At 40.9% G+C, this 15,675-nt stretch overlaps 1 protein-coding gene across 1 annotated transcript in view; it reads right to left on the minus strand.

Annotated features, from left to right (window-relative positions):
* Positions 1–3,118, minus strand: part of QTGAL (queuosine-tRNA galactosyltransferase) — a 304,979-nt gene extending 301,861 nt beyond the window's left edge. The window contains exon 1 of the mRNA XM_074971521.1: positions 3,058–3,118. The gene's annotated coding sequence lies outside the window, so the exon portion shown is untranslated. The remainder of the gene's footprint in view (positions 1–3,057) is intronic.
* Between the last annotated feature and the right edge of the window lie 12,557 nt (positions 3,119–15,675).

Genomic DNA, 15,675 nt, shown 5'->3' on the forward strand with positions numbered 1-15,675 from the left:
GGAGGGAAGGCTGGAATGATGGAGGTGTGGGGGCCTGGGGTGGTTGAGGATGGGGGCATAGGTGCTGGAACTGGGGGACCTGCTGCACCCTGGCTTGGGTTCCATCACATACAGGCTTCAGAGTAGCAGCCGTGTTAGTCTGTATTCGCAAAAAGAAAAGGAGTCCTTGTGGCACCTTAGAGACTAACCAATTTATTTGAGCATAAGCTTTCCTGAGCTACAGCATCCGATGAAGTGTCTGCAGGGTTTGCAGTTTGGTTCAATGGCTCTCAGCAAACACATACACACGCACACCGCTCCCATTCAAATTGTTCCAGTGCCCCTGGATGTTTGTAGACCTAGGATGAGGGAGGGGGTGGAGGAACTGTGGTTCACTGGTTATTGGCAGCAGAGGTGGGTCTTGGATATAGGGGCGGAGGGGGGGATGGGTGGTGTTTGGGGTTCTGCCAGAGGGGATGTAAAGGGTGATCATCTCAAGCCTGATTTTCAAGTTGCCTTGGTATCTGGCAGGGGACTTGTTTGTTTGTGTAAGGAAAACTGTTTCCACTGTAAACTGCTTTAATTTCATGGAAACTTTCTCTTGTTTTCATTAGCCCCAGGCTTTGTTAAACACTGTTTTTACAATATCTAAATTTTTGACCCTATTTCACCAGATGATGCACCTTTAAATATACCAGTCATGTTATTTTCCATGATGTAATGAAGTTTAGATGGCTGTGCACGTAAATGTTGTTTGTTTTAATAGTAACATATGTTCCTGTAGTTACTTATCCGACAGCTTATCTAGTTGTCACACTTTTAAACTTCCGATTTTTTTTATTTTTCAATTAAAAAATACTCTCTGTGTCTCTTTCATCTATTATTGTGTCTCATTAAGGACTGGTATTGCAAATGCAACCAGTATCACATTTTTAAATAACAATTAAATTGGCTTTAAAAACAACCCAACAACTGTATTTTCTTAATGATATCATCAGTAAAGATAACATTGATTAAAGCAATGATCCTGGAAACATTTATGCAGTAGGATTGCTCACAGTTATAAGTGATTGCAAGGTTGGGACCTATATGGCAAGTGTTTAGAATATAAAATATTTATACAAAGTAGGGATGTAAGTAACGTTTTAAAAACAATAATGTGTAACTGATTAAAATTGTATTGGTTACACAGTTAAACATTTAACCGGGGAACTAAGGGGATCCCCCCTTTAAGGCAGAATCCCCACTGCCGGCCCTGCACCTGGGGAGCCCTGCTGCCAGCCCTGCACTTGGCATCTCGATGCTCCCAGGGTCCCAGCTGCCAGCCCTGTGCCCAGGAATCCCCGCTGCCAGCCCCGTGCCTGGCATGCCCAGGGTCCCTGCTGTCAGCCCCCGGGCTCCCGGCTGCTGGCCCCAAGCCTGGGACTCTGCTGCCCACACCAGGGTCCCAGCTGATGGCCCCGTCCCACAGGTCCTGGATGCTGGCCCGCCCCCAGGGCTCTGCGTGGGGCGGCAGCTGGGACCCTGGGCGTCCCAGGATGCCGGGCGCAGGCAGCAGCAGAGCCGTAGGCATGGCAGCAGCCGGGACCCCAGGCATGGGGCTGGCAGCCAGGTCTCCGAGCATGCAGGCCGGCAGCCGGGACCCTGGGCAGAGTTTAATCGTTAATAGAAACCACTAAGCATCAAGCTTATCGGTTAGCTGGTTAAACTTTTACATCCCTAATTCAAAATCATCTTTGGCAACCTAAATCTTCCAATTGTCCCTGGATTATTTAAAGACTCTATTAAACAGTCAGTTCAACAAGCATAGAGATCAAAGTTATCTTAAAATGTTTGTTGGCATGCAAATATGGAGGGGTGAAGGATGTGGGGAAGACAGCCAAACAATCATAATTCATCATTGGAATTCATTTAAAATTATCTGTCCAACTTCCCTCCCGCCCCCCACTCTGTGGGCAATGTTGGGAAATGTAATATTTTTTCCCTCTGATAACATAGACTAACTTTGTACTTCCTTGTTGCCTTCATGACTTTTTTTTTATCCAAAATAGATGTAGAAGTTTATTTATTTATCTGTATTGCAGTAGTACCTAGGAGTCCCGATCATGGACCAGGACACCATTGTGCTAGGTGCTGTACAAACATGGACCAGATTGTTTCTCTTTGGAGGAGAAACAATCTAATGGCTTATCCTCACTATAGAGGCACAGCTATGGCCCTGCAGTAGTGCCACTGTAGCACTGTGGTGTAGACATTTGCTACAACTACGAAGGGTTTTTTTCCCATCACTGTAGTTAATCCACCCCTCCAAGAGGCAGCAGCTAGGCTGGTGGAAGAATTCTTCCATTGCCCTAGTGGTGTCTACACTGGGGCTTAGTTTGGATTTACTACCCATCTCAGGTGTCTGAATTTTTTCACACCACCGAGTGAGGTAGCTAGATCAATGTAAATTTTAGGTATACACCAGACCTAAGTAATTGAAGACCCAAACAAGGCAACTGGAGATGCATTTTGAGTTATATTCCACAGGTAGCTACAGAGGGCAGCTAAACTAACTTCCTTTCTAAATATATAATAAAAGCTTTTATTTTTGTAACCCTTCTGCCAGGCCAAGTTGATAGCAGCAAGGGCCGGGTTCAGTACACAGGGGTTCCCTCTCATCAAAGCAAATACAAAACTGGCTCGAGCCCCCACCCAGTGACCTGGGAAAATCTTACACACCCCCTGGGCGCCTCGAAGAGGCAATACTTCCCCTCTCGCAAGCACGGAGTCTCGGTGTAGTAGAGAATCTTTAATAACATGAGGTAAACGACATCAGCATTAAATTGGGAAAACACCACAACTAGTGTTCATTAACCAAACCATGAGCAAAGACCCACCCCAGAAAATTGGGCCACATCCTTTCCCTCGGGTTCTTGAGTCCCAGAACCCAAATGTCTCTTGAGTCCAGCAATCCTCAAATCACCCAAAATCCAAAAAGTCCAGCCCCAGAGTTCAAAAGTTCATCTGCAGAGTGTTACTCCCCAGTCTGGCTAAAATGTGCCTGTGTGTGGGGGAAAGAGGTAAGGGGTACCTTACGTGTCCTGAAGCTGACTGCCCCACAGGGCTCTGCTCTGCTACGCTGTCTCACGAACGGCTCCGCTCCACCACGACCGGCTCCACTCTGCACAGCTCGCCGTCTCACGAACAGCTCTGCTCAGCTAGCCGTCTCGCGAACGGCTCCGCTCTGCACAGCTCGCCGTCTCACGAACAGCACCACTGCACTCTAGATCTTCCGGCTCCCCACTACTTGACACAGTGCTCAGTGATTTCAGCTCTTAGTGATTTCAGCTCATAGTAGTGGGGGCCTTAGTGCTGGTGCACCATAAGGCCAAAGTGAATGCAGCACAGTACCTGTAGCAAGACTCTTAATAGACCCAAAATTAGCTCTGACATTCCACAGTGGAGAGAGACAGAGGTGCAATTGGTGCTTCAGGCCCTCACAAAGGGGCCCACACCACCAGGTACTAATACCTGTCTCAAGTCTCTCTCCCTTCACAGAGTTTTGGAACCCATGTCCCTTGCCTAGCGAGTGCTACTCAGTTGATGGTGAGTCCCTCCATCATAACAAAAGGCCAAGTACAGTTCCAAGCACAGTTCCCATAATCAGGGTAATAACAATTTACTCTTCCCGCCCCAATAACAAAGACACTGGGGATCCCACAACAGCCAAAGTGACCATTTGGGCAGTTATGGCCTCATTCTAGGCGGGGTGGGTGTGCCTATGCAAATTGAGATCAGCCCCTGAAGTTCTTTTCCACTACTTGCCACACCTCACCACCAGATGTCAGGGTGGAGCCCATCCTGACTCTGCTTACATCTTATTAAATTATTATAAGTACTATTGGAAGATTGGGCCAGATTTGTAAAGGTATTTAGGTACCTAAAGACGCAGGGAGAGGCTGAATCTTTAGACACCTAACTACCTTTACAAATCTAGCCCTTTGTTACATAGTTTTAAACTCTATCCTTGATTTATTTTTTTATTTTAATGTATCACAGTGGAGAGAGGTATAATAATGAACTGTATCAAGTTCTTCTTTCAAGAACATAGTGTGCCCAGCTTTAAAGCAATTGATAGAGAAGGAACTGTCTTACTTTAAACACTGTTTCAGAAAACCGTGGGAGCAGTAACATTGTACTGAAGCAGTGTTGCACATAACAACAATTACAGCTTCTTAGAGGAGTCATGTCATGTTGGTATAACACTTACTTTGTATTATATTAATAGTTATATCTTTTGAATATCTGTATGATGTACTCTCATTTTGTAATTTGCTCATTCTAAATGTTTTAGCTGTCAAACCCTCTTGACCTAAACAATCAGGAAATGCAGGTTATGCCACTTCTAATTAGAAAGACATTTTGCTGTAGGATTACACTAAAATCTTACAGTTCACAAATTACATCAATTACCATATGGACAGTTTTAGGCCTCAATCCTGTAATCTGATCTGTGAGGGCTTGTGAGGAACCCAATTGACTTGATAGGGAGATCCTTATGAAGCACCCCATGACATTCAGGTTCTGTATGGATGTAGTGTTTTAGCCACATGGGTGAGAGTACAATATTGACCCCTTGCTGTGGGAGCTTCTGAAAGGTTACTCCTACAAATGGAAATACTTGTTTATATTGTACAGTATATTAATATTCTGGTTTATTTCTATATTTGCTGGAAAGAGTTACAGTATTTCAGACAAGTGTTGTCTAATCCTCCGTACATATTATGTGGACATAGAATAAGTGAGCATAAAAATATCCTGGATAACACATTTAACTTTGAATTTCCACATTTTTGTATCACTGTTTTTAAATAAATACTAAATGATCCAGCTAACAATGCAGGAGAGGCATTCAGTATGTAACTAGTTTTAAATCAATTTTATACAATAAGTATTAATTTTTAAATACATTTTCATGACCGCACCGTGATTTTTAAAAAGCAAAATATTCAAGTAGCAAGAAGTGGTAGTTGTGGCATCCATGACTTTGGTGAATATAATAATGTTCTACTGCTTTTTATTCCTTCAAGCCAAGCAGGGCCAAAATGGCCAAGAGTGTGTGAGCTGTGTTGTCTTCTTTGTGCATCAACAACAAAATTGTGTACTAATTTACGATTGGTTATGCCTGTGTACATCTGTTAAGGCAAGGGTGTCACTGATGACATACTTTGGCCTGTAGAGCCAAATTACTGTTGATGGTACTCAGTATGGAAAAACCCAGTCAATTTCCCCATGTAGACAAGCCCCCAGATCCCAGGCTGAATTTGCAAGGCTGGCAGGTAAAAATAAATAATATTTTTACTTGTAATGTGAGCACATTTAATTTGGATGAAATCACTCAAAGACAGTGTCACCTTTTAGAGTAGAACCACACTTTAATTGTTTATAATTTTATTTAATATGTTACACTGTCATAATAGAGTACATCACATTACATGTTTTTGTTTTTTTTAAATGACTCAATCCTGAAAAGATTGTGGTTGCTTTTATGAGCTAATAAAAGTTCCGAATGTGCTGCTATCAGCAGTGCTGACCTTAGGCCCCTGTGTGGGTGGAGAGGACCCCACTCATTCCAGTACCTGTATGCAGGCTCTTCTTGACACACGAACTACCATCCCACTAATAGTACTCTTTCATTTCTTGTTGTCCTTCTCTGAATAGATGTCGCACCACTATCATTTTAGGTGGTTCTCCTTTGTTGCACTTCAGCTGTTGTCTTATCTGGTTGTTGTTTAAGATGTTGAATATATTTCCTTGCTGTTGTCTTTTCCCTTTATAATGTTTTAGATGTATCCACGTAGGAGTTGGTTCAAAGCCTCACAAGCAGATGAAGGGAGTTATCTCCTCACCAAGGCCATGGCATCAGAGGCAGGCAAAGAACTGGGATTTAAAAATTTTATTAAGATATATTGAGGGAGTTACACTGGGGCACCACAGGTCTTTCTTTGTATAGGGTCCTCCATAGCTGAGGGAGTGTTATGCATAGTCAAATGATCAGACTGTACTAATACTTAATTGATCTCTTCCAGATGGAAGGTACATGCCTTCACAATAATTTAGTTAATTTTTTTTTAAAAGAAAAACAGTGACATTAAGGAGACATTTTTTTATTGGAGAATTTTGTGCAGTTTATTGATAGCACTTTATAGGATATCCATCTGGGGTTGTGCAGTATGGTTTTGTTCTTAAGTAATTAGTCGTGAGTCCACTAAAGTAAAAATAGTGTTTCCCCAATTTACCAAAAATGCTTTACTGGTTGAATTATGTGGAAAGATGTTATTTACAAAAGGCTGCAATATTCAGCTGGTGGAGACAGCTGAAAGTTAGCCTTTAAATCCCATTTCCCTATTCTCAACAAGTATCCCGTGTGCCACAAGTGGTAAACCTTGAGAATCAAAGCTGCTCCTTGAGTAAGAATAAATCTTTAGAAAATTCAGTTTGTGTTCTTTGTTTTTCAAAGTCATGCATCCTTTTGATCTTCTTAATGACCTTAGTGCAAAGCACTCATAAAATAGAGTTATGCTGGAGAGCTGAGGAGAGTGGGTGAAGTTGAATACCTTCCAAAAAGTCACTGGTAAATGTGTAGTGTATACAGTTAGAATTTTGCTGAACTTCAGTACCTTTGGGAAGTTAAACATTTTTGCGTATAAGTGCAGGAAACATCTGACATTTTAAGATGGGAGAGTGCTTAAAGAAATAAATCATACCCTTACAAAGGAATGCAGATGTAACAAGAACTGGAACATCTATAATATACAATGATCCACAAAACAATGTATTTGATGCCATATCTTTTTATGACACGTGAACAGGAAGGAAAATGAATAACATTTTGAGTTATAGGTTAGTCATAGGCCTCTACATAAGAGACTTCAAAAACTCTCTGACCCCAGAGACCAATACAACCTTCTCTTGATCCATCTTCCTTGGAAAGGAACACAGTAAGATGTTTAAATATTTCCCCTTCAGTATTTATAGCTTATCTATTATATTATTAAAGTGTGGTTCTGCCCTAAAAAGGGACTTTAAACAGTGGCATAATTGGTGCTTGTGTCTGAATCCATATCAGATCTGCCCAGTCTTAAAGATTTTGTTCCTCAAACTCATCCTGGGATCTGACAGTCAAATCCTCTTCTTTCAGGTTCATGGATAATCAGTAATAAAGATTTTGCAGCTAAACCTAAGTTTAACAATTCTGTTGATAATACATGAGCCAGAATAAAATTTAGCTCATTCTCTTGTAGCTGTATTGGCTCTGCATTGTTAACAGGAGTAAAGAGTAGTAAGTTATTTTTTGCCACAAAAGTAAGCAGATATGAGCACAACAGAGACAGGAAACTGTTCTGTTTCAGAGTAACAGCCGTGTTAGTCTGTATTCGTAAAAAGAAAAAAGAAAAGGAGTACTTGTGGCACCTTAGAGACTAACCAGTTTATTTGAGCATGAGCTTTCGTGAGCTACAGCTCACTTCATCGGATGCATAGCATATTGTGGAAACCGCAGAAGACATTATATACACACAGAGACCATGAAACAAAACTTCCTCCCACCCCACTGTCCTGCTCGTAACAGCTTATCTAAATTGATCATCAAGGAGGGCCATTTCCAGCACAAATACAGGTTTTCTCACCCTTCCCCCCCCCCCACAGACACACATACAAACTCACTCTCCTGCTGGTAATAGCCCATCCCTCTTTGAAACCTCTCTTTATAATGCGCATGATAATCAAGGTGGGTCATTTCCAGCACTAATCCAGGTTTTCTCACCACCACCACCCCCCCCACACACCCCCCTCCAAAAACCCCACACACAAACTCACTCTCCTGCTGGCAATAGCTCATCTTACAATGTGCACAGCAATAATTCAAGTTTAACCAGAACGTCTTGGGGGGGGGGGGTTTAGGGAAAAAACAAGGGAAGATAGGCTACCTTGCATAATGACTTAGCCACTCCCAGTCTCTATTCAAGCCCAAATTAATAGTATCCAATTTGCAAATGAATTCCAATTCAGCAGTTTCTCGCTGGAGTCTGGATTTGAAGTTTTTTTGCTTTAAGATAGCGACCCTCATGTCTGTGATTGCGTGACCAGAGAGATTGAAGTGTTCTCCGACTGGTTTATGAATGTTATAATTCTTAACATCTGATTTGTGTCCATTTATTCTTTTACGTAGAGACTGTCCAGTTTGACCAATGTACATGGCAGAGGGGCATTGCTGGCACATGATGGCATATATCACATTGGTGGATGTGCAGGTGAACGAGCCTCTGATAGTGTGGCTGATGTTGTTAGGCCCTGTGATGGTGTTCCCTGAATAGATATGTGGGCACAGTTGGCAACGGGCTTTGTTGCAAGGATAGGTTCCTGGGTTAGTGGTTCTGTTGTGTGGTATGTGGTTGTTGGTGAGTATTCGCTTCAGGTTGGGGGGCTGTCTGTAGGCAAGGACTGGCCTTTCTCCCAAGATTTGTGAGAGTGTTGGGTCATCCTTAAGGATAGGTTGTAGATCCTTAATAATGCGTTGGAGGGGTTTTAGTTGGGGGCTGAAGGTGACGGCTAGTGGCGTTCTGTTATTTTCTTTGTTAGGCCTGTCCTGTAGTAGGTGACTTCTGGGAACTCTTCTGGCTCTATCAATCTGTTTCTTCACTTCCGCAGGTGGGTATTGTAGTTGTAAGAATGCTTGATAGAGATCTTGTAGGTGTTTGTCTCTGTCTGAGGGGTTGGAGCAAATGTGGTTGTATCGCAGAGCTTGGCTGTAGACGATGGATCGTGTGGTGTGGTCAGGGTGAAAGCTGGAGGCATGTAGGTAGGAATAGCGGTCAGTAGGTTTCCGGTATAGGGTGGTGTTGATGTGACCATCGTTTATTAGCACTGTAGTGTCCAGGAAGTGGATCTCTTGTGTGGACTGGACCAGGCTGAGGTTGATGTGGGATGGAAATTGTTGAAATCATGGTGGAATTCCTCAAGGGCTTCTTTTCCATGGGTCCAGATGATGAAGATGTCATCAATATAGCGCAAGTAAAGTAGGGGCGTTAGGGGACGAGAGCTGAGGAAGCGTTGTTCTAAATCAGCCATAAAAATGTTGGCATACTGTGGGGCCATGCGGGTACCCATAGCAGTGCCGCTGATCTGAAGGTATACATTGTCCCCAAATGTAAAATAGTTATGGGTAAGGACAAAGTCACAAAGTTCAGCCACTAGGTTAGCCGTGACATTATCGGGGATAGTGTTCTTGATGGCTTGTAGTCCATCTTTGTGTGGAATGTTGGTGTAGAGGGCTTCTACATCCATAGTGGCCAGGATGGTGTTATCAGGAAGATCACCAATGGATTGTAGTTTCCTCAGGAAGTAAAAAGATGCCATTCCCATTTTTACATATTTTCCTTTCTAGCCATAACTGATCTTAAAGAGAAAAGGAGTACTTGTGGCACCTTAGAGACTAACCAATTTATTTGAGCATGAGCTTTCGTGAGCTACAGCTCACTTCATCGGATGCATACTGTGGAAACTGCAGAAGACATTATATACACAGAGACCATGAAACAATACCTCCTCCCACCCCACTCTCCTGCCACTCTCCTGCCACAAGTACTCCTTTTCTTTTTGTGACAGCAGGAGAGTGGGGTGGGAGGAGGTATTGTTTCATGGTCTCTGTGTATATAATGTCTTCTGCAGTTTCCACAGTATACATCCGATGAAGTGAGCTGTAGCTCACGAAAGCTCATGCTCAAATAAATTGGTTAGTCTCTAAGGTGCCACAAGTACTCCTTTTCTTTTTGCGAATACAGACTAACACGGCTGTTACTCTGAAACCTGATCTTAAAGAAGCTCTTTGAGTACTCTGACAATTGCAGTGGCATCTAATGTATGGCCATCTAAAGTGCTGTTCTAATCCCTGAGTCTCCAGATCCATAAGAAAATAAGCAAACAAGCTGAGTAAATGGGTATTTGGTCATAACTGGGTAAATGATATGTACTATTACTTCACACAACACACAGTCAACCTGTGGAACTCATTGCTGGTGGATGTTGTGAAGGTCTAAACTATAAGCAGTTTCAAAAAAGAATTAGATAAGTTCATGGAGAGTAGTTTCATCAATGGTTTTAGCCAAGATGGTCAGGGATGCAACCCCATGCTCTGTTTGTGGCTAAGCCCCTGACTGCCTGATGCTAGACCTGGATGATAGGGAGATGGATCACTTCATAACTGCCCTGTTCTATACATTCCCTTTGAAGCTTCTTGCATTAGCCACTGTCGGAAGACAGGATACTGGACTAAATGGATCATTGGTGTGACCCAGTATGGCTGGTCTTATATTCTTAATATATCTTAACTATTTCGAAGAACAGTTGAACGTTGGTACACATCAGTTTGCAATAGCTGTATTATTTTTTTAATATATATTTCACAATAAGACATGAAGAAACAATGGCAAAATTGCTTTAATGCAAGCTTTATATGACACTATTAAGGGCCCCTTTTAGGCTAGTACTAAGTGAAATTTAGTTAGCAAAACTATTTCAATGCAGGTCCATGGAGAATACAGTAAAATGATTTAATTATGTAGATACTCTATGGTTATATAGTCCTGAAACCTTTAGGATCTGAGACAATTATGGTAAAACAAGATATGCATGAGGATTTTCTGCTCCCTCACAGCTCCTACTTAGATGAGCCCCTGCCTGAGACAAACTATATACTCATCTACTCCCACTGTGATTGTCTAATCCTTCCATAATCAATCCAGCTACTCTACTTCCACTGAGACACTTTTCTCTCAAGCAATCTCTCCAATAAGGTTTTTCTTATTTTCTGCTACAAGAGATATATTTAATTTCACCATCTAAGGGGCTGGAAGCCTCATTTTGACTTCAAGTGAAATAAACTATAAATAATATATAGCTTAGATCAGGGGTTCTCAACCACAGGTACGTGTACCCCGGGTGTATGCAGAGGTCTTCCAGGGGGTACATCACCTCATCTAGATGTTTGCCTAGTTTTAAAACAGGCTATATGAAAAGTACTAGAGAGATCAGTGCAAACAAAAATTTCATACACACAATGATTTGTTTATACTGCTCTATATACTATACACTGAAATCTAAGTACAATATTTATATTCCAATTGATTTATTTTATAATTATGTGCTAAAAATGAGAAAGTAAGCAATCTTTCAGTAAGAGTGTGCTGTGATACTTTTGTATTTTTATGTCTGATTTTGTAAGGACGTAGTTTTTAAGTGAGGTGAAACTTGAAGTACACAAGACAAATCAGACCCCTGAGTAAAGTGTGAAAGGATAGCTCAGTGGTTTGAGCTTTGGCCTGCTAAACCCAGGGTTCTGAGTTCAATCCTTGAGGGGGCCATTTAGGGATCTGGGGCAAAAATTGGGGATTTGTCTTGCTTTGAGCAGGGGGTTGGACTAGATGACCTCCTGAGGTCCCTTCCAACCCTGATATTCTATGATCTAAATAGTAACAGGTACAGTAGTCTGGAAAGGTTGAGAGCCACTGGCTTAGACTGCAAGTCCCTTGACTTCCTGTGTTTTGTCCAATGACCAGCTCTTTGAGACAGATTTTCAGCTGGTGTAAGGGGACATGACTCCACTGACTTCAGTGGAGCTGTACCTCATTACAGCAGCTGAGGATTTGGCCCATAGGGGTCAATAATTATGATTAATGGAGATTTATTCTGTTTTAGCATTCACTTTGTTGGATAATAGACACTCAACTAGGCTTTGATCCTGCAAACATTTGCACCCATGAGTAACTGTATATGCATGTGAATAATCCCATTGAATTAAATATGACTCCATATGCGTAAAGTTACATTTGTAGGTGTTTGCAGCGCTGGGGCCTAGCTGAGTTATAGGTATAATCAATAATCCATGTGCCAGTTGTGGTTATTCTGCATATTAAATTGAACTTGGACAATTCAGACTGTTTGAGAGCATTGATGTGTGCATTCTTGTACCTTTCCACCTTCTCAGCCATGATTTATGTGTTGTTCTTATTGCTTAGTAATTGTGAGACGATTGAATTACATCTGGTTTGGCCAAAGAAAGGAATGGAGTGAGGAATTTAACTGAAAACTCCAACTCACTAAACACTACCTGCCACTGTCTAGGCTTTGCTTAGGAAACCTGAACTCAGGTGAAATGTGCAAAGTAAACAAACTGTCTTTCCCCAGTTGACCAACTTGAAAAACTAAAAGTAGTACTGACTGACCTCTTCAGAGCATGAGTATTAAGTTGGTGGATGGCACGTGCAGGTTGGTTCACTAGAAAAAGCATTTCATTGTGCAGCCAGATAAATCAGTGTTGTAATAGGGATTATTATTACGTTTGGACTTCATGTATATATATGTCATTTATTTAGGACTGTATCTTTCTAGATATGATGGAAGAGGAATACCAACAGAGGAAGCCGTCCTTGTGCTGCTTCAGTATTGTGACTTGCAGCCTGTCTGAAGGCATAACAAAGGCCTAATTGTGTGACTGCCCAGCTGAGCCAACAAGCAATGAATAAGCGAGTGATGGTCAACAGTGCAAGTACTGGATATCACAGAGGGCAATTCAAAGGGTGTATAACTGTGAAATGAGTGAGGAAGGTGTAAAGCAAAACAGAACTAGAGAAGCACTTGTAGCAAGATATAAAGGTAGTGTCTCTTTTATTGAAATGGCTAGTTTTTCATGGGGAACAGAAAGAAATTACAAAGAGATTGATAACTTGGTGGAGAGGTAGGGATAACCCTGACATAGCACTTCTTCAAACATGTGGAGCTACAGGAAAACAGTTCTCCTCTGCAGTCTGAGAGGAGGGAGATGTAAAACTAGTGTCTGATCTAAGTGAGGAGTGAGAGGTGCTCTCTGTGCTAATCAGGTCATCTAGTCCAGTGTCCTGCACTGAGGCAGGACTCTATGTTATCTAGACCAGTGGTTCTCAACAAGGGGTACTCATACCCCTGGGGGTATGCAGAGGTGTTCTGGGGTACATCAACTCATCTAGATATTTGCCTAGTTTTACAACGGGCTACATAAAAAGCACTAGTGAAGTCAGTACAAACTAAAATTTCATACAGATGACTTGTTTATACTGCTCTATATGCTATACACTTAAATGTAAGCACAATATGTATATTCCAGTTGATTTATTTTATAAATATATGGTAAAAATGAGAAAGTAAGAGATTTTTCAGTAGTAGTGTGCTGTGACACTTTTGCATTTCTATGTCTGATTTTGTAAAGCAAGTAGTTTTGAAGTGAGGTGAAACTTGGGGGTAGGCAAGACAAATCAAACTCCTGAAAGGGGTACTGTAGTCTGGACAGACAAGTGTTTGTCTAACCTGTTTTTAAAAACCTTCTGCAACAGAGATTCCACAACCTCCTTAGCAAAAACAATAAGGAGCCCTTGTGGCACCTTAGAGACTAACAAATTTATTTGGGCATAAGCTTTCATGGGCTATAACCCACTTCATCAGATGCATGGAGTGAAAAATACAGTAGGCAGGTATAAATATACAGCACATGAAAAGATGGGAGTTGCCTTACCAAGTGGGGGGTCAGTGCTAATGAGGCCAATTCAATCAGGATGGATGTGGCCCATTCCCAACAGTTGACAAGAAGGTGTGAGTAATATATCAACAGAGGGAAAATTACTTTTTGTAGTGACCCAGCCACTCCCAGTCTTTATTCAGGCCTAATTTGATGGTGTCAAGTTTGCAAATTAATTCCAGCTCTGCAATTTCTCATTGAAATCTGTTTCTGAAGTTTTTTTGTTGAAGAATGGCCACTTTTAAGTCTGTTATTGAGTGTCCAGGGAGATTGAAGTGCTCTCCTACTGGTTTTGAATGTTACAAGGGTCTTGATGTAATTTGTTCCAGTGCTTAAGTACTTTTACAGTAAGGAAGCTTTTCCTAATGTCTAGTCTAAATCACCTTTGCTGCAATTTAAGCCCATTACTTCTTGTCCTTGTCCTCAGTGATTAAGGAAAACACTTTATCACCCCCATTTCTATAAAAACCTTTTACGTTCTTGAAGACTGTTATCATGTCCCTCCTTAGTCTTCTCTTCTAAACATACCCATTTTTTTCAATATTTTCTCACAGGTCATGTTTTCTAGATCTTTAATAATTTGTGTTGCTCTCCTCTGGACTTTCTCCAATTTGTGCATGTCTTTCCCGAAGTGTGGTGCCCAGAACTGGAAACAGTATTCCACCTGTGTCCTTATCAGTCCTGAGTAGAGTGGAAGAATTACTTCTTGTGTCTTGCTTACAACACTCCTGCTAATACATGCCAGAATGATGTTTACTTTTTTTGCAACAGTATTACATGGTTGACTCATATTTAGTTTGTGATCCATTATAACGTCCAGAGCCTTTTCTACAGTACTCCTTCTTAGGCAGTCATTTCCCATTTTGTATTTGTGCAGCTGATTATTCATTTCTAAGTGTAGTATTTTGCATTTGTCCTTATTGAATTTCATCCTATTTATTTCAGACTACTTCTCTAGTTTGTCAAGATCATTTTGAATTCTAATCCTGTTCTCCAAAGCACTTGTAACCCATCCTAGCTTGGTGTCATCTGCAAACTTTATAAGTGTCCTCTCTATGTCATTATCCAAATCATTTATGAAGACATTGAATAGACTCAGAAGTGGGACAAATCCCTGTGGGATCCCACTTGATATGCTCTTCCAGCTTAACTGTGAACCACTGATAACTACTCTCTGAGTATGTTTTTTCAACCAGTTGTGCATCCTTATTGTAGGTTAGTTTAGATTATACTTGTCATAAACTAACTAGGGAAACTCATGTGAGAGAGTGTCAAAAGTCTTACTAACATAAAACTTTTCATCCATATACAGCACTCTTAACAATGGTGGCAATCATCTCATTTTAAAGTTAGGAAGCAGAGATACCATTGTAATTCAGTATAAAAGAAGGAACTTGAAGATATTTTTCTTTTTTTAAAAAAATCCCTCAATAATAAGCAATTATATATAATTTTTCTTGTTGTTGGATCGTAGTATTCTAAAGGGATCTGAGTCCATCTCTGTAAGCACCTGAGGAAAGCTGAAGACAGAAAAACTTTGAGACAGATTAAAAAAAGTCTTATGTATTTTATAGGGCTGTCAATTAATTGCAGTTAACTCACATATTTAACTCAAAAAACTTAATTGCGATTAAAAAAATTAATCGTGATTAATTGCACTTATAACAATAAAATGCCCATTTAAATTTATTAAATATTTTGGATGTTTTTCTACATTTTCAATATTGATTTGAATTAGAACACAGAATGCAAAGTGCACAGTGCTCACTATATATTATTATTTTTGATCACAAATATGTGCACTGTAAAAATGATAAACAAAAAAATAGTATTTTTCAATTCACCTCATACAAGTACTGAAGTGCAATCTCTTTATCGTGAAATTGTAACTTACAAATGCAGAGTTTTTTTGGTTACATAACTGCTCTCAAAGACAAAACTAAAACTTTAGAGCCTACAAGTCCACTCAGTCCTACCTCTTATTCTGATAATCGCTAAGACAAACAAGTTTGTTTACACTGACAGGAGACACTGCTGCCTGCTTATTTACAATGTCACCTGAAAGTGAGAACAGGCATTCTCATGGCACTTTGGTAGCTGGCGTTGCA

Source organism: Natator depressus, chromosome 14 (genome assembly GCF_965152275.1).
Source record: "Natator depressus isolate rNatDep1 chromosome 14, rNatDep2.hap1, whole genome shotgun sequence".
Taxonomy (NCBI): Eukaryota; Metazoa; Chordata; order Testudines; family Cheloniidae; genus Natator; species Natator depressus.